Here is a 19,482-nt window from a genome sequence, read left to right on the forward strand (position 1 = left end):
CGCGCACACACACACACACACACACACACAGCTCCCATTCGAGGAACTACTGAATATCTGTTTGGATTAAATAGGGGCCCCGTTTGTTAAGAAAGGCCAAATCCCATACGGTGTCAGACCTCTCCTCTTCTCTCCTCCTCCACCCCTTGTAGTGCCTTCCTCTCCTCATCCCTCCCTTCTCTCCCTCCCTCCTCCTGCTCCTCTCTCTCTCCTTCTCGGCCAGAGGTTAAACTGCTGAACTCTAACCTCCTCCTCGGCAACGATTTCTTTCTCTCCCTCTCCCCCCCCCCCCCCCCCCCTCTCTCCCTCTCATCTTTTGAGGAGATTTATTTCGCCGTGTGTTTTCGGGGGTCCAGATTACGTCCCTCTCTATGCCCCGGGACAAAGGCAGGGCCTTAGCGCCCGGCTCGTCGGAGGCTACGAGTGAGAGGAGCGGAGGAAGCTGCCTCTATTTAGACGCCACAATACGGGCCTTTGTGAGCGCCGGGTCGGCCTGCTTCAGAGGCCGGTCTAGACTTTGAGCGAGCGGGGGCACAAGGAGCAGGGAGAAAATCCCATCAGTCAGTGAATCAGTGAAGTGAAAGTTAACTAAGCTAACCTGCTGTGAACTTGGTGAAGATGTCAACGCAACATATGGTAAGAAATGTCTATTGACGGAACGAGCCTGTTTCGGGTGGGGGGGGGGTGTTTCCTCGCTAAAGGAGGGTTGAGGAGGGCAAGCCGCAAGGAGGGGATAAATGTGGTCGTCGTTTTACTTCTGGATCACTAACTTTATTCTGGCTGGAAGGAGCCCCATCTCCAGAGTCCACAATTAAAAGAGTAAGCAGATTAACTCGCATCTTTCAAGCCCCAACTGAAAGAAAACACTCACCGACGTTTAAAACCGTTTTTTTCTTTCTTTTTTTTTTCTCTCTCTCTCTCTTTCTACTCTCAAATCGCACATGGCAAATGGCATTACATTTCATGCCGATTTCGTTAGCACAGAGTCCAAGAAAGGAGAAAGTCCTCCACGATGATATGGTCCTTAAAGCGACCAGTGCAGATTGGTCATGCTGGGTAACCCTTCGTGTGAGGCTGGGTTAAACACACGGCAAAGAGTAAAAGGGAGTTAAACTGACCCCGTCACACCACTATAAACGACTCGATTTTCAGAAGAGGAATTTGTACTCGACTGTAACACAAAACACGGCCGTTCACAAACACACCTAATCAACGGTTCCTCTTACTACTTCACTGAAACTCCCTCTCGGTAAAACGGACGAGATTAAACGACAGTGGCTGAGGTGGCGTATCCCCTTATCGCAGACAGAAGTAGCGGGCGCGGAGCCGCCCTGTGGGATGGGGGAGCTTTCAGCCCAGGGCAGAGCGTCGACCTCAGCTACCATACCAGATGAACACCCAGCATCATGGAGAGATGTGGCCCTATTAATGCCACATTAGATGCATCATATTCACAGCTATGTAGGATGTGAGAGATATAAATACAGAAAGAAAAAGCTAGACAGAAGGGGGGGGGGGAGAGATAGAGATGGGGAGGGGAGGAGAGGAGAGGAGGAGAGGAGAGGAGAGGAGAGGAGGGGAGGGGAGGAGAGGGGAGGAGAGGAGAGGAGAGGAGAGGAGAGGAGAGGAGAGGAGAGGGAGAGAGAGAGAGAGAGAGAGAAAACTGTCTCCAGGCTAGTTGGGACGCAACCCAATTTCACAGCTTCACGATTGAGCGACGCAGCATATGGACCCAAGTTTCGTGACAGCCTCAGAGTATTAGCCATATCAGCACTGATGTTCCCAGTCAGCTTCCATACTGGTCCAACATTATGTCAAACACTGGCATCGCATCACTGCCTCCCCCTCCACACTCTTATGCATGCCGGGGAGGGTGAGGGGGATGTGTATGTGTGTGAGGGGTGTGTGTGTGTGAGGGGTGTTTGTGTATAGGGTGTGTGTGTTTGTGTGGGGTGTGTGTGTGAAGGGTGGGGGAGCATAAGCAAACTGATATCACAGAAACATAAACACAAGAGTTTGTCTCTGGTCTTTGCCTCTCTACCTCATTGACTCATGATATTGTGGTGGCGCCAGTAACTAGCTGTGGTCTCACGCGGTCGAAACCACCTTATCTAGCTTGAGACAACCTTCAACATCTAGACTGACCTGGTGGGATTCAGACAGGATTCCTCTTACGAAAGAATTCATTTTGCAGATGCTTTTATCCAAAGCACGGGGGGGGTTTGAACCCACTACCTCTTGATCTGCAGTCAAATACAGCATCACTGAGCTTTACCTTTCCCCCAACATCCTTCTTCTCACGGCGAGGTTACTATAGAAGAAACTACACACATTCCTCCCCATATGCTCCAACCATCTGCCTCAGTCGCCACCCAGATCATGTTATCGTTAGCTGTGACAGCCATGATCGCAGCTAAGCGAAGCTAAACCACGCTAAGCTACAGTTATTCTAAACCAAGCTAAGCTAAGCTAACCAGGGCTGTGTGCGAGGGGTTCTGCTTCTGGTTCCATGTGGGGACTTTGAGGAGGTGAAGGCAGCCACGGCCCTCTTCATCTGGGGCCGGCGTGCGTGGTACAGAGAGAGCCGAGCTCCAGCGACGGAGGCAGCCGGAGGCAGCTATCTGACGACTAGACAGGGGTAAAAGACGCTGCCTTTGGCAGCGACATGCTGGCGACGCGCCGCGGCGGTTTAAAGTTCCCGCCTGACTGACAGATCTCCGTCTCCACGGAGACGACAAGCGTGAGGTGACAGCGGAGGAGGGGGGGAGGGGGGACGTCTGTTGAATCATCAATAGAGGGACTCGATATTTCATGGGAACAAGATGTTTTGTGACGGCTCCCGAACAAACAAACACAGACAGTAGAGGAGCGTCTGATGATTCAATGATGGTTCAAGAACAAAACATCACCAAACGATGACTTAACCGTGGAAGGACAAGAAAACAAGGTTGAGTGTGTGTTTGTGGGGGCCTTGTAAAGGACAGTCCAGGGTAAGGTGTATGTGTGTGTGTGTGTGTGTGTGTGTGGTGCGGTGAGAGGTCAGCCGGTCCAGTCATTCTGGTGTTATCGCTGGGATATCCTGCAAGCCAGTTTAGCTGAGAAACCAAGACTTCAAATCTCTTTCCCTCACCTTGAAAACTTCCTCTTGAGATCATTGTCATATTCCCTGAAGCCATTGATCTGAAGCTGCAAAGTAGCTTGGATAGAAGTGGGGGAGAGGGGCTGTGAGTGTGTGTGTGTGTGTGTGTGTGTGTGTGTGACTGTCCGTGCGTGCGTGTGTGTGTGTGTGACTGTCCGTGCGTGCGTGTGTGTGTGTGAGAGAGAAAGAGAGTGTGTGTGAGTGGGAAGGGGGGGCGTCTAATCATCCACTTGTGTACATCGACAACACTGTACATGCTAATCCTGTACGACACTGCGGGGTAGTGCCCCTCGGTCAATCAGGTAGGAGAGTTACCCCCGCAGCATGTGTGACAACAAAAGACCTCATGGACGAGTCACGTGATCTGCGGTGACAAATGTCGACGCTCAGCCCTCACAAAGGCATCCATTGACGATGACCTACATACTGTGGTGAAAAATGGGCCGTATCCCAAACAAGGAGGCGACAGTCCTGGATAAACGCCACCATATTCACAGTAAGTGTGGGACGTCAGTCTGCGCGAGAGCATCGGTGACGAGGAGTCTCCGGAGGGTACGGTCGCTGAACAGATTCATGCCAGATAGACACCGAACCACAACACCACAGGCATAGCTCTTTCAACATTGCTGTGTTTTGACTGAAATGATTCAATCACACTTCATCAGTATGGAGACTCACTGTAAATATACACTTTGTAACTACTGGTATATGTCTAATTGTTTGCAACAGATGGGTAACTAGTTAGCTTAAAATCCAACAAAATGCTGGTGGGTGGTTTCTGGGTGTTTTTATGGTTGAGTAGACAGTTGAAATCCCATCTACGCAAAATCCTGTCAAAATCTCACAATCCTCTCAACGTCATCTGCCTAATATGACAGCGACAACATCTTTTTCCCATGGCTGTTTCCCTAAATCCCATTGGCAGATTAGAAGGCTCCACATTCAAACAAGATGTAATCCTGCTCATAAAATAGGCCACATCAGCGTTATATGATAAGAGCTGGCCAATCACTGTTCTTTAGGCAGGATTAGTGGTGGTAGGACAACCTAGAGGACTGCCATCTGCTACTGAACAGCAAGTCTCCTGTTGGACCAAGCCTTCATTCATGATGATTCAACTGGTTTCTGGTTATAGAGGCTGAATGAAACGAAAGCTGAAAAACCCAACAGACTGTGATGATGGGGAGGCGATGAAGGGAGAATTCTCAGCAACTCTGAATTCGTCAAAAATCATTTTGTTTTAATAATTGATCAGGTGCCTGCTTTCCCCTCGTCTCTCTGATGCATAGGAAGACTAAAAATAATCTCGGAGCGTCTGTGCCTAGAAGTCTTTGTGTGTTCTGCCAGACTGGCGGCATAAGTGTATTCAGATGAGTCTTCTGCAGCACAGAGACACACACACACGCTCGCACTTTCTTCTGGACACACACACAAAAAGACAGCTCAGTGACACACACATACAGCAAAAACACACACACACACACACACACCACTCACTAAGAAAGCTCGACAACCTACACTTCCAGCACACGCGCACAGAGAGTTGCAGTGGTGCGTCAGTGAGAAGGAGAGCCAGTGGCCCCCTCAGTATGTCACCTCTCCGGTTACAGACTTCTACCATCGGCATATCTCCACCGACCCTGCCTCACACCCACCCACCCTCACCCTCAGCCCACCCCTGGAGCTGCTAGGTCCTGTCCTCCCTCCAACTGTCTCCCAGCTGGGACTCCCTGTCCTGTCCCCCCCCGTCTCCAGGTGTGTCCAGAATTTTGAGAGAGAGAGAGAGAGAGAGAGAGAGAGAGAGAGAGAGAGAGAGAGAGAGAGAGAGAGAGAGAGAGAGAGAGAGAGAGAGAGAGAGAGAGAGAGAGAGAGAGAGAGAGAGAGAGAGAGAGAGAGAAACACATAGGCAACACGAAGGGGGAAACAGGTAGAGCGAGAACCGAATGAATAACTAGACAGACAAGACAGACAGACGTCTGGACAGCGAACCCTTGGGTCCAGACGAACAGGAACGCTGGCAAGACCTCCTGTTCTCAGCAGCCCCCTGCCCAGTAATGACCACCACGGTGTCTGTGTCTCTCCAGCACAACTGAACCGGATCCAACAAAACAAAACAGCAGGATGCACCACATGCACCCCGGCCACTAACAAATGGCTGACGAACGGATAAAAGGGGGCAACAAATTATTTGAATGCGGGAGCTGTGGTGCCCACTCGAGCACCGCCACGCTACGGAAAAGATTGGCTTTCCGAGAAGCTGGACTCAGAAACAGGATGGAGGACGCGGAACGCTACTCAAAGTTGCGGTCATTAGATTTCATAGCAGGGAAGTTAGAATACTTCCTCAATTTTCCTCTTCAGACAAAGAAAACTAACTTACCTTATATATATATATATACACTAAATGAGCCAGATGATATTTTGATCTCTGTAAGGGGGCCAATTGATCTTAAGTTAAATCGAAGACTGAGGGAGATAATAGGGGGATGGGAGGGAGAGAGAGAGAGAGAGAGAGAGAGAGAGAGAGAGAGAGAGAGGGAGAGAGAGAAAGTGTGAGACCCAGAGGTTTACTCGGAGTGTGAGCGGGAGTGTGGTCTCTCTAATGACCAATCAACACCCTCCTAGTTGCCGTGGCATCTGCTGGTCCAATGGCCTCCCGCCTGAGTGTGAGCTCCAACAACCTTGATACGCCACCGATAGCCAATCAGACAACAGATCCCGCGCGCGGGGGTCAAGGAGCAAAAGTGACATTTCGCAGAATCTCACCATTCGACCTTTTTCTAAAAGCTCAGTCTATCACACAGACCGTTCTCTCGCCTGCAAGGAGAGATAATTTCTTTTTGAAAAAGGAGACTTTTGAAAGTTGGATTATCACATCCCTGCTCGAGGTGGCCACGGAGGAGTAAAACGGAGGCCTATAACCAGCGAGCCGGCAGGAGGTGTGACACCAGAGACCCCCGGAGTCGAAGCGAGAACGTCCTCGAGAAAGAACAAAAGTTTCAACTCATAATTGGTGCATGGATGTCAACAGAAGGGATCGTGAGGACAGAGGGCCCCGCCTACTTCCTGTATAGCATGGGAGCGGACGGCCACCAATCAGGCTGAGAGCTCAGCCGGTCTCCTTTGAGAGCCTACCGTGGGGAGCGGTCGATAAACTCAATAAACGTGCCTCTTTCTCAATGGAGTGAAACTGATATATGGACACACGGCAGAACAGACTCATCCACACATAACATCCAACGTAGATAAAGTCATTGACACCCCCCTCGCAACCACCCCCTCCCCGCAAATCGTTGCCCTAATTGTCACACGATTGCAGTTGTAAAAACAGGCGTATCTATTAACTTTACTGCTTTGTTACCAGGCAGCAATCTGGCTAGAGAGAGCAAGAGGACAGGTAGCATCTGTCTCCACCTACAGCCTTGGCACGGTTAGCGTCATCTGCTAGCTTTGGCAGCCTCTTGGAAGCACATCAATATGGCTCTATGTAGCTGGGCGCTAGCTAGCATGCCAGTCACGCTCGGAAGCAGCGAGCCTTCTCCCTGCCTGAGCATCCAGGCTGCGGAGAGCCAAGTGAGACAAGCTAAACACGGAGGGTTGCTCTCAGTAAACCCAGGGAATAGGGGGGCTTGGGTTTCCTGTTCCTCAGTAGAGGAGGACGGGCCAAGTATGGGCCTTGACGCCTCATCTCTATTCTGGGTGGGGGCACAAAGTACCATTTTCTGTAATGAAACAAGATTGTTTTTTTTCCCCCGAAGGAATGGCTCTGTTGCCGGTGTTATAGGAGTGTAATCCATTTTGAGACCAAATTAAACTGAGATGTCAGCCTGCATTAAAAACAGGCCAAACTAGAAAAGTGGCCTGTTCACCTGCCACAGACTCAAACAGACTTCCTTCTACAAACAGTTGGCATCTACGCACCATTAATATGCCATTGCTCTGAATCCACAAACACATTTTTCGTATTGAACATCCAAATCGTGACCTTAGCTACACAACGTACAGATACCGGAACAAATCCGTCGCTTCATCGAGATGCGTGCAAGACAGGCTTTCCACTTGAGTGTTAAAGTCACGTGGGGCGTCACTGGCTGTGGTTCAACAGTACTCCAGTTTCATAGGGAGTTACTGACCCTGTCCGTCCTCATTTTAGAGAAGCTAAGCTCTTCTCATGAAACCTTGTCAGCAGTGTGGTTCTTCGTGAAGGACTGAATGAAACAGCATTTTTGAGTGTGGGGCACTAGGTGTCTGATAGATTGTGTGTGTGTGTGTGTGTGTGTGTGTGTGTTTGTGTGTGTGTGTTCAAGGCTATTGATTAAACATATTAGTCAGCACTACTGGTTTGCCTCCCCCCCTGTCCTGTGTGCATCAGCGCCTGTAGGAAGGAAGTAACCGACCAGTCCGGTCAACCTCCATACGCAGCTTGATACAAGCTGCGAGAACACAACGAGTTCACAACAGGGGCAGGTCTCCCCGCCACCGCAAACACCTTCAGCTTCGTCCAAACACCGGGACAGGGGACGAGCTCTGTCAAAGTGAAACTTCACAGCAGAGTCGTCTCGGTTCCTGCCCTGCCGTCGTCTGGGCAACGGCGAGTCCACGTGAGACCGAGCAGACAGGAGGAGGAGGAAGGGGGTCGAGAAGCTGCCTGTCAGCCGCCCATCACACTTCGGGGTGAACGGTTTGGGTGTAGCTCAGAGCGTTTGACTGTAGGTCAAGAGGCAGCAGGTCGAAAGCAGCTGTTAAATAAATGCATTATTAATAAGTCAGCCATTTAACCTCGGAAGAGGGAAAACGTTATACGTGCTGCCACAAAGGCACTGACTCCACATGCAGTATGGCACACGTTTCCTTCAGCCAGGATGTGGTTAGGGCTTGCCATAGGGGTGCCATCAACATAACAGTGCCGTTACATCCAAACTATATAACATTTTGTCTGTCTACATTATTTTTAGACCATTTAAGACAGATTTGAAGTAGATGGTTAGTGAAGTAAGTTTGATACAGTGCTAAAAGTAAACTACGGTATGCTACGTTACGAGAGAAATATAACCAGGGGGCTTAGGAGACATTATGAGTGTAAGCCTGGAGCCTGAGCTCCACGTTCTATGATCATGAATCCTGCCATCATAGATGAATCATGATAGGGTTTATTTCTGGGAATTTTTGGCCTGCCTCTCTAACACAGAGTTGTAAAAGATCCATTTATGAACAGAGACGCAGGGTTGGGTTTTGGTTGGATTTCACATCCGGGGCCAAATCCTGTCTGTTATGAGTCATCAGAGTGTCTTAATACCGCACAAAACGACAACCGGTACAGCTCAAACACAGCAAGAGGAACTGAGTCAGAAGGCACACGGCCTGTTGGGAGAGGTAAAGCATAATGACAGCCAGACAAATCTATGTGGGTCAACATATCAATATTAACACACAATCCATCCATTCAACCTGTTTAGGCTACATTGACACAATGCCATCCGTTTCATGAACAAGTTGCATACAGGCTATCGCTCAGCCTCACCAGAGACTGTGTTCCCCCCAGACTGAAACTCATTTACAGAAAGGGAAATGGATCAAATTGGGAGAAGTAGCCGATTCCCCGTTTGTCAGCTGAAACCATTTCTTTAAAACAACAACCTGTCCAAATCATACGATTCAACTGCCAGTAAATACATCTCTGGCTCTCCTATGAGATTCTGACCGTCCATTCACATCAAAACCACTTCCTGTGCTACGGAGAATTCCTGACCAATAACGAGGCGGTGCCCGGCAGTAGCAGCCCTCTAGTCCAATGAGAGAGCAGTATCTGCTCCACGGGTCCTGAGGGGTGTGTAATGGAGTTGAGCTCTGGGGAGAACAGTCAGGATATGAATCTGACCCAGGGATCATTGAAGGGGAAAATCAGTTATTACAGTACAGGCTCTGAGGTTTATGACTTGGGTTTAAATCTAATATCAGAACTACGTCCAAGGATAACTTTCCCTCCTGTCTGGTCAGCTACGCAGCTGCAAAGTGAACCATCCAAAGCACCTCTTTAACGTCAAAACCGAGACATAAACGAGAGGCAGTGTCACGTACAGAACAACTGTTTTTACATGATATTTGACTTGGGGTGGAGACACCGGATATCCATGTGAAATATAGGTTGTTGTGATTCCCATATACTAAAGTTGGAATATGTTATTCAATGGCCGGAGTTATTTCCAAGATGTTATTTCCTTGGCTCGTTTTTTTTATTGTTCAGTTCATCCTGGCATGTTTGACCATTGCAGTAAGAGGCTAAACTGAGGTTTGCTGTCCGGTTCATGTCTTGAAAATATCCTCCAAATGTCCCCTCCCAACACGGTGAGAACAGTGAAACATTGTGAGACGTATGGGATCCATTGGTCTAGGTACCAAAATACCTCACCCAGCATAACAGTGCAATCATAGACTTAATTGTCGGTAACCGTTTATTTGCTTCCATTTAACAGCAGACTTCTTGAGAAAGGAACCATCTAATCACACCACACAAACACTTAATTACCACCTTACGACAGCCAATTGGACATGTCAGCTCATGTCTCACGACTGACTAATGGTCTAGTAAAACGGCCAGTGGAAATAAAGACATATTTCACCAAGAAATGTCTTCTTATTTTATGGCAAGGAAATGTCTTAATTTCCTATCAAACCACATCTCCATGCATACCAATACAATGGACATGGCCGTCCACTTGTAGGGATAAGATTTGACATACCTGCATTTTCAGATGTTGGGCATGCCACCTGTAGAACCAGATCAAATGTTCTCTCTGGGTACTCTCTGAAAAAGATTAGAAACATAGGATGAAAAACATTAAACATTTAGTCCTTCTTAATAATATACGGTTCTAGTCTGACACGTCTTGGTTATATAACTTAAGGCATGATCTATTCAACTGCATCATCAACAACGTAAAGATCTAAGCTGATTTACTAACTCATTGTCACAAGCCTACTACTAACAAAACATCAAAGCATTGTTTACGCTCATTGTTGTTACTAATTGAATGTATTGCGCTATGGAATCAAAAGCCATTCATCTCAAATTCTGGTACTTTGTAGTGGTCACCGGGATATTTGTCCTGTAGTGTCTGCAAAAAGCCCCCTTTCCAGAAAGCTAAATGTGGTTACAATATGTAGTCAATTGGTCAGCTAATACGAGACAGTGTAGCAGACTGACCTAAATGTGGACTAACGGTCTATCCAGCTGGCCTGTTAATTCCACTGATGTATAGCTATATATTTCAAATTATATGACGATATGTTGAACATTTCAAAGCTAATTTTACAGAGGTTTAGTATTTCCAATAGTTTAAGTGGTGGAGGTATGCTAGCTAGCTAGCTAGCCAAGCAAAAAACTCCTGAGCTTACTTTATCCTGCAGTCCATCGTTTACAACATTGCGACAGCTCGCGCCGGTGGGTTTGCTGTCCGAGACAAATCTTGCGTTCCGAAGCAGCGTGCGTTCCGTAACTTCACCCGACCTATCTGATACCTGTCGATAGCACCGACATTCTTGAATGGCGTTTCAGTCAAACGCGTCTTCCTTATTTCTGATGTTAGCAGCTGACCGCTTGAGGTCCACTGTATTTTCACAACAAACACCACCAGGAAGTGCTGTGAAAGATTTGGTGACGTCATATTACTTGACAAGCACCTTGCTTGCAAGATTCCTTTGCTGGCTGCTTTCTTGTGGGTTTAGGAATATTTACAAAGTCGCGAATACTAGACCTCCGTGTGGGGCATCTTTAGAAAAGGAGCTTTCATGGATGATCTCCATAACTGTTTCTATGAAATATTGATGTTCTGGTTAAGACTTGAACTCCAGGAGCAATGCATAGCCTACGCTGGCAACCGCCATCAGATGAAGTAGCCCATTCCAGGCAAGACTGATGTTGTATCGCTATTTATTACTAGCCCTTTAGTTCCTAGTCATAAATGTAGTGAAGTATTCTTAATTGCATACACATACCTACACATTTGAAAATGTGTGATTTATTCACAAATACATTTCTTGGGTAGGCTGTAGTCTATATTTGTCCTCCGGTAAATAAAAACCAACATCTCAATGTAATGTGCCTCTCCTCTCCTGGGGCTTTTACTGGAGAAAGGCCAATCTGCTTCAGGCAAACTGGAAGGTAATTAAGTGACAGCAGACTGGGAATTGCTATTGCAGGCTCTCATACGAAACGATAATGTCAAGACAACATAGACGAACGGACCTCAGACTGGCATGCCTTAATTGTTGGAGTAACGGCTATGTATTTTGACTTGGGTTTGCACCTGGCTCGTTTTCTGCAGGACACAAACGTTAAGCCACTGTCTTCATGTGTTGTTTTCTTATGTAGCTTATAAAACGGAGGATATCACGGAGTTATATTAATGCAACGATATTATGATATCAAGAGTTCCAAGGGGTTATTTACACGTCACTGTTATGTTGGTTGAAGTTCAGCTAGTCTATCCAAACTTTGTCTTTCACCGACAGGATACTCTACATATTAATAGGCTAATATCGTGAATTAAGTGTAACTATTTTGTCAATGACTCATATCTGACGGTGCCATGAGCAACATTAGGCTAATTCAAATTTTGCCCAGTGTGTAATTGGTCTGAGGGTGAATTAACCCAACATCGTCACTCTAGTGTACGTGTCATATTTCATTAGTCAGATAGCCACTCCAACATGTATGGCTTAAAGCGGTAGATAACCTTGAAAGGACTAATCATCTACACATGTCCATTTACCAACCCTTTGGTCGGTTCAAGCTACCATACTGATGTCCCCTCTATCCACTGGGCTACATGGCTGCAGTGAACATATTTGAAACCGTTTCTATCAATTTAGGCTATATTAATCAGTTTACACTTGTTAATTTTGTATCGTTCCCATAGGCTACTATTCGCTTTCACTCTAAGGTTATTAGAACTATTCATACTACCATATCACATTTTGAGCCACTGACCTGACATCAACATTACCCCCAAATTAAGTTTAATTTGAGGTAATGTTACATTGATAATTATGAACCAGCCATAACCGCAACACACCATCTGAAACAGTAGGGGCGCAATAGTAAATCACACGACTTTGGTTGGTTACATTCTGTGCGTGACAGACAAGGACAGAGGAAGCAGGCTACGATTTGATATAACTTGCATACGAGTCTAGGTGTATTAATTCATCAAGTAGCCTGTTATAGTGTGGTTATTCTTACTGGTTACTGGGAAATCGGCTTTGAAGTTTTTTCACGCAATGCCTTGAACTCGATGGATTTAGAGAACTTACACTGTTTAGCTTACAGTAAGTGCCTTCTACATGTGATATGTTAGCTTTTTTTACGCAACGTTATGTGGCTGAGGTCAAGTTTAAAATATTAACCTCCGGATTGAACATTTGCACACGTTTTGAACGAACTGTTGCAGCCATGTCACAACAGATCTCGCAACACATCTCCAAGCGTCTGGTATGCACTAGCGGAGCATTACAAGCTAAAAGTGGCAACAATGAACCAGACAGAGAATCAGTGGCAAACAGCAACACAACATTAAACGACTTCACAAGCACAGAGTTGTCAGAGGAACATATGACAATACATAAACGACACCGAGAAGCATGTGAGGTAAGACTCGGAGACACTGCCCGTGACACAGCTAAGAGATCGTGCTACTGTATACATTCTTCCTTCGCTCACGAACCAATTCTTATCAAGAATTGGTTCCTACTCTTTCGTTCCCCATTAGTGTAACTTCGAGTTGAATTAATGCAGGCTGTCATTGCACACATATTTTTCCTATAAGCTATAGATAATACATTAAAATAACTTTCAATGTGACAAAATACCCTGCACATCGTCTATAAATGCCTTATACAAGTTGGGAGTTTTGAATGGGTTATCATGAAACCTTTCAAATTTGTATACACATTTGCGTTGTAAAAACGCAATCGTGAAAAATTTGTGGGGAAACTAGTTACTTCCCAAGCCTTCTAAGCCCTTCGCTCACCCTCTCACAGTCTACATCCTGGGCTGGTACAAGGTGTCATTGGTGAATGCCTTTGGGGTTGTCTCTGTAGTAAATATTTGACCATGCTGTAGTGCGAGATATGCAGGTTGGGCCAGACTTGAAGAGTGCAGTGGGCCTGGGTGGAAGAGGCCAAGAGGGAGAGCAGCCAGCCAGCCTCACTATGTGCCCCTCAAACGCCATGCGAAATGACAGGCCTTGTCACCCAAGTGCCTCAGGCCGTTCTCCCTTTGTGGCCTGTCAAAGCCCTAACTAGTGGGCTCTCTGTCGGAAACAGACTGAGAGGTGGCATTTTCAAAACTTCAAAATGCTTGGCTTTAGTTCATTGTACTTTCACACAGTGAGGGGTATGTTCTCATATTGGTGAGTTCTACCACAACCGAACCTAAAGCTAGTCATGTTGACGTATGTATAATATTTTGAGTGAACTGAATAAATGAAGGTTAAATGCATGAAAATGTAATAATTGCATCTGGCACAGTATCATCTTTCAGTAATGTTAACAATACAGAATTGACAACAAAGACCGTTTTTTACATCTGTTTCCATGCTAAGGGCCATGTCTTCTCTCCACTCATGACCCAACACAATCTGTTAATATGTTTCTGTCTGTGTGCATGCGTGTCTGGACCGGTGTGTGGGCATGTGTGTGTGTGTGTGTGTGTGTGTGTGTGTGTGTGTGTGTGTGTGTGTGTGTGTGTGTGTGTGCGTGCGTGCGCATCCAGGCTAAGAAGCGGACGTACATTGACTCGTCCAGTGGGTACAAGGTGTTCACCGAGTATGCCCACCTTCAGAGGGGAAAGTGCTGTGGCACCGCCTGCCGACATGTGAGTTCTGGGTTCACGTTCTGCTCCAGTCCACACACATAACCGGTAATAAACCGTCCAGCCGCCACTGTCGGACCCCTGTTAGAGCTGCCCTCCATCATCTGCCTGTGGCTTCTTCTTCATGTGTTTTAATCAACCGCTTGTATCACTTCCTTTTCCCCCCAGTGTCCGTACGGCCAAGTAAACGTGAAAGACCCCGCGATGAAGAAACACTTCAATTCTTTATTTTATGTCTAGAGAGATTGTTGAGAGATACTTGAGATGACTTCTGCCTGTTTTGAGAATCGTGCATCAGAGTCGGTGTAGTCTGTGTACTGCTCCTGTTATTTTGGACTACTTTCAGAGTCATTTCAGACTGCATAAACATGATGAAATACAGAGTCTTGTGTGTGCAATAGCACCTCCTGTGAAGCTCAGGGTGATTTACGTCTCAAAAGAGGCTGTTCTGGCGAACGCTTTACTTGCTGGATCCTCTTAAGCCTGAGCCATTTGTGTTTGTTTCATTGTGAAATGTATTTTCTGAATATCTCTGACGATTCAAGTACAATGGTGTTTCTTTCCACAGTAGCCTAAATGCCTGATTTTGAAACTATTGGTTGTTTACTGCTGTTGTGGGAGTATATGTTGTGGATGGAAATACAGAGTTCATTTGGGTCTGCCCGGAAGATACAAGTCGTAGAAGCCATAGCCACATAAGCAGTGCACTGTAGGCAAGGAATGTGATCTTTGATTTTTCTTCATTTTTTTTCTTCTTCTTCTTCAAATGTGCAAACAGGCTTACAGAAATGTATATTTTTTGAATTATTTTCATTAGAAAGAAAAAAAACTGTCTTCTGAACTGTGAACCCCTTGCCTGTATGAAGTAGAGTAAAGAATACTTAAGGTCAAAGGTTACAGTTCAGGCTTGGCTTTACATCACTTGATAGAATCAGTCTGTTAACAAACATGCCATGGACATCAACGGGCCCCCTTCCCACTGGGCCTGCATCTCAGCCTCCTGGCAAACCTTGAGCTTCTCATATCTCCCCCCTGGCTCCTCTCCTGAGTCTCAGCCTAATGAACTCATCACAACACTGTTCAGTAGTAGACGACCACACACAAACACGCACACAGCATATCACCATTTTTTGAAAGGATTTTAAGTTGAGAGCCCTGAGAGTAAACTATAAGGTCACCCTAAACCTGAGTATAGGTCTGCCTCAGCTTGTACAAGCGATGTTTTAAACAGCGAGTTATATATATATATATTATTTTTTTGGTATGGCATTGTGGGCAAGAGGCAGCTCAGTGCCCCTGGGCGTTCGCTCCGAACCTGCCACACATACTTGGCTGTCTCCGCTTGATCGGGTAAACAGCGTCGGGATGAGTGAATGTGTCTGCCGCAGAATTCTGTCGCAGTCGCCTACTGGCGCGAGCGCAATTTTCCTCGGCAGGTGAGTCCCAAAGGCAAGCGCCTAGTGATCAGGAGCAAAGCCTTGTGAGCGGCTACAAGGAGATTCATGATCCCAACAGTGCTGGGAAGGACAGGTTCGCGGGGACGCGTCGTCAAGCAGGATGAGAGGCGAATTTATTTGGGCGAATTCTGAACCGAGGCAGCGGAGCGTGCGGCAACAACATTTCTACTGGAATGGCGAAGGTGTCACACTCATCAAGTACCTGGGCCCGCCTGCATGCTGCGGGTCTGCGAGTTTTGCCTAGGGACTTGTCTGTCACATTAAAGCTGATGCATTGCCATTCAGGGCCTCCGCGGTCCCGCCGCCTGACCATGAAATAGGCCAACTTTCATCCACGTCTTCCCACTCCAGTGATGGCACAGTTTGAGCACGGTTGGGTTTTTTTCACTCTCTCCAGCAGTTGGTGACTGAGACACAAACACGTCAGCACAGCACAGTCCTACTAGATTTCTGGGGAAACTCACTTGCAAGAAGCAGAAAATGTCACCGTGCTTGTCATGTGCTATATAGGGCCCTGTTGAATTTGCTGACAAGTAAATATTTTTAAGGTCTCGGAAATCTTTGTTGAAGTCACGCATGTGGTAACTTTGAATATCTAATAATACGTTTTAGAATTTTGGTCATCAAATTGGTGTCACACCTGTTCAGTTGAAGTCGTGTTTTTGATGTGTGTCTTGCAATACCTTCTCTGAAAAGGAATGTGTTTGAAACATCTTAAGTAGACCTACCATTTAAACAAACGAGGAGAAATCGCCATTCCTTATTTTAGTGGATGCCCCCTCTATTAGTGCGTTTTTATTTCAGCCCCCCTTTGGACGGAGTTCCTCTGACCTTCATCTGCAGCATATGCTGTCGCCGTGCTAGAGCAAAGTGTGTATCATACACAGGCTGCATGATGGCAGAATATGAGCTGTCCAGTTTGGAGCTGTGTCCTGACAGGCTGCCATCCTCCTCACGAGCTGACAGGCCAAGCAGTCCGTGCCCCCACCACCACCCTCCGCCCCTCTGCCCCCCTGTGCCCCTGCCCTGCAGCCCAGCCACAGCCAGTCACAGGCTCTGTCTGAGCTGGCCAGCAAAAACTGACATGGGGTTGGCGGGGAAGACTTGAGTGTCAGCCCTGTGATGGCTGAAAGGAACATCAGTCTTAGCATCTGGCCCAGTGTGTGTGTGTGTGTGTGGGTCTGAGAGAAAGAGATAGCAGAGAGAGGGGGGGGGGTATTTTGTTTGTCATCGTGCATGTGTGTGTGTGTGTGTGTCCGTTTGTGTGTGTCTTAGTACATGTGTGTGTGTGTTGTGTGTGTCTTTGTACGTGCGTGTGTTGTGTGTGTCTTTGTACGTGTGTGTGTGTGTGTGTTGTGTGTGTCTTTGTACGTGTGTGTGTGTTGTGTGTGTCTTTGTACGTGCGGGTGTGTGTGTGTTTACACTACAGCAGCAGCTGAGCATCCCCCACATCAACGACTGGTCGTGCAACAGAGACAATGTCATCTGGCCCGAGGGCAGAGCTTCCACACTGGTCAGATGGACAACCAGCTCCCTGTGGTAGAATTAAGAACAACAAAAAAAACACACAGCTACTGAGTGACAGTCAGCGCGCCAGATTCCTTTGGACAGAGCTGTGAATAGCACACCGGACCAGTAGGGCTCCTCTTCCCCAGTTCTCAACTGGTGGTCACCACTGTGCCAGGTTACATCTTGGGCTGTACAGATGAGCCGAAACACAAGGGGCTTCAGACATGGGGCTTGTGCGTCGAACGGAACGGCTTTGGAAAAAAAACGTATTTGACTCGGTTGTCTGTTAGAGGGAATATATCTAAATGTGAGCTCTTTTTTTTTTTTCGCCCTTGAGACAAGAAATGAAGGACGGGTATTCACAATGCTTCTGTCCTTGCCAGTGTGGCTGGATAGTGACTACCAAGCCATCCCCACAGGGGGGGCCGAGACTCCTTCATAGGAGTCCCAGAGGAGAGGGTGGGGGGTGTAGTGGTGGGGGGGCTGAGGGTTGAGAGCTTGGGGCTGGGAGGGGCGCGGTGGGGAGGGGGGTAGATGTGGCGGTGTGCCGGACCTGTTCGGGAGGCAGGCAGGCAGCAGTTGGTGTGCAGAGACTCAGGCTGGCTAGTTAAGAGCTCGCTCTGCTATCCTCCATCTGCCAGGGAACAGGGGGTTGTGATTTGAGCTCCAGCAGAGCAGAGCAGGGAGGAGAGTGAAGAAGGAAGGGGGGAGGGGGGATGTGAGAGTGGAAAGGAGAGAGAGAGAAAGAGACAGAAGAGAGAGAGAGAGAGAGAGAGAGAGAGAGAGAGAGAGAGAGAGAGAGAGAGAGAGAGAGAGACAGACAGACAGACAGACAGACAGACAGAGAGAGAGAGAGAGAGAGAGAGAGAGAGAGAGAGAGAGAGAGAGAGAGAGAGAGAGAGGAACTGAGAGAAGTAATATCGAATCAGAGTCACTGTATAGTATTCTTTATTTTTATTTTTTTTTGTTTGAATAAGGCAGCCATATCCTCTCTGTGTTTGTAAATATTTCCAGGATAGTTCATCATCCACCCAGACCGCCTCATGTGACAGAGGGGAGCTGTGCAGTGAGCAACTTCCCCTCCCCTCTCCACTCCTCATTCTCCATCTCTCCTTCATTCCCCTCCTCTTCGCCAGTGTTTACCCTGTGTATGTCCCCGCGCTGTGGTGGAGGGAGAGCCCCTTCGCGCCTCTCTTCCCCCTCTCTCCACTCCTCATCCTCTCCTCTTCGTCCTTACTATGGGATGGCTGCTCGATGAGGTGGTGTGTCACTTGAAGTGACCCCGAAATGATGCCTCCAAAGTAAGCCTAGCCGTGTGGTACTGCTCTGTGCCCCACAGAAATATCTAGACAAGACAGGCTGTTCAAGACCCCACGCTCCGCAGGCTGAGTATCATGCTCTGAAAGGCAGCGCGTGCAGCTCATGTTGTGGTACCCAGCTAAATGGATCCATGTCGTTGCATTATTGATGAGATACATTGCGATGTCAACCAAGCGGAATAAGCAGAGATAAATCTGTTAGCAGAATAATACACCATCAAATATGATAATATTAAATGTATGTAGTGTCAGTCTTTGGTTCTTGTTGCGGTGCTGGCTCGCGAAACCGCAAACGCCGGCCGATCACATTTCAACTGATTGCAAATGTGGGGCAACAACTGCTGGATACGCCTACAAGCTTGTTACTTTTACCCCCACAATAAGGACATATTCTTTAGCATGGGGAAATCAAATCAATAATTAGAAGAACATACTGTCTATTTTCATGAAAAATTCTACTAAGATTCTACTTTTAAATTAAAATGATATTACGCTTTCGCATTTGCAATTGTGTTGCAAGCAGGCCTTTGCAATTCTGGGAAAACAGTAAACGTATGTAGGCCCTGTATAATAATTTGATAAAGACCTAAATATGTATTTACAAAGGAAACTGCACAAGGACATTGTAGGCCTAGGCCTACTTCTTCCAAATTCAGTTGGATGAGCTAAGCATGCCGTAGGTTCATACTCCTGTAAATACACAGATAATAGGCCCGATGTAAACCGTTTTCTTTGAGGAAATATCGTTTTCCATCTGTGGTATGTACAGTATCCTATGTTTTCAGTCACCGTAACCTTAGAATAAAACGACCTAGAGTGAAATTGCCACAGTCGTGGAGCACTTTGCCCGAGGGCTGTGCGACACACATAATATGACATTTCATAATTGGGATGCTGCAGGTGACACACACCTCTGCGTTCAGGGACACCGACATGATACACCCAACTGTTTCCGTATCGTCACTTATCAACACCGTTTCTATTAGGGCCGTATTGTTAACTGATTTCAAGTAGCCTGTTTCTGTTTGGAGGCAAAGAACTGTATTGATGTTGTAGAACGCATCTTTTCATGGAAAACACATTATCCATGTTTGCAACTAACTCATTCAATTGCAGAGTGCAGGTACGTTTTTCGTATGTTTTTCGTTTCAGTAGCCTAACCATTTAATAACGGAACTACATGAAATT

Source organism: Osmerus eperlanus, chromosome 26 (assembly GCF_963692335.1).
Source record: "Osmerus eperlanus chromosome 26, fOsmEpe2.1, whole genome shotgun sequence".
Taxonomy (NCBI): domain Eukaryota; kingdom Metazoa; phylum Chordata; class Actinopteri; order Osmeriformes; family Osmeridae; genus Osmerus; species Osmerus eperlanus.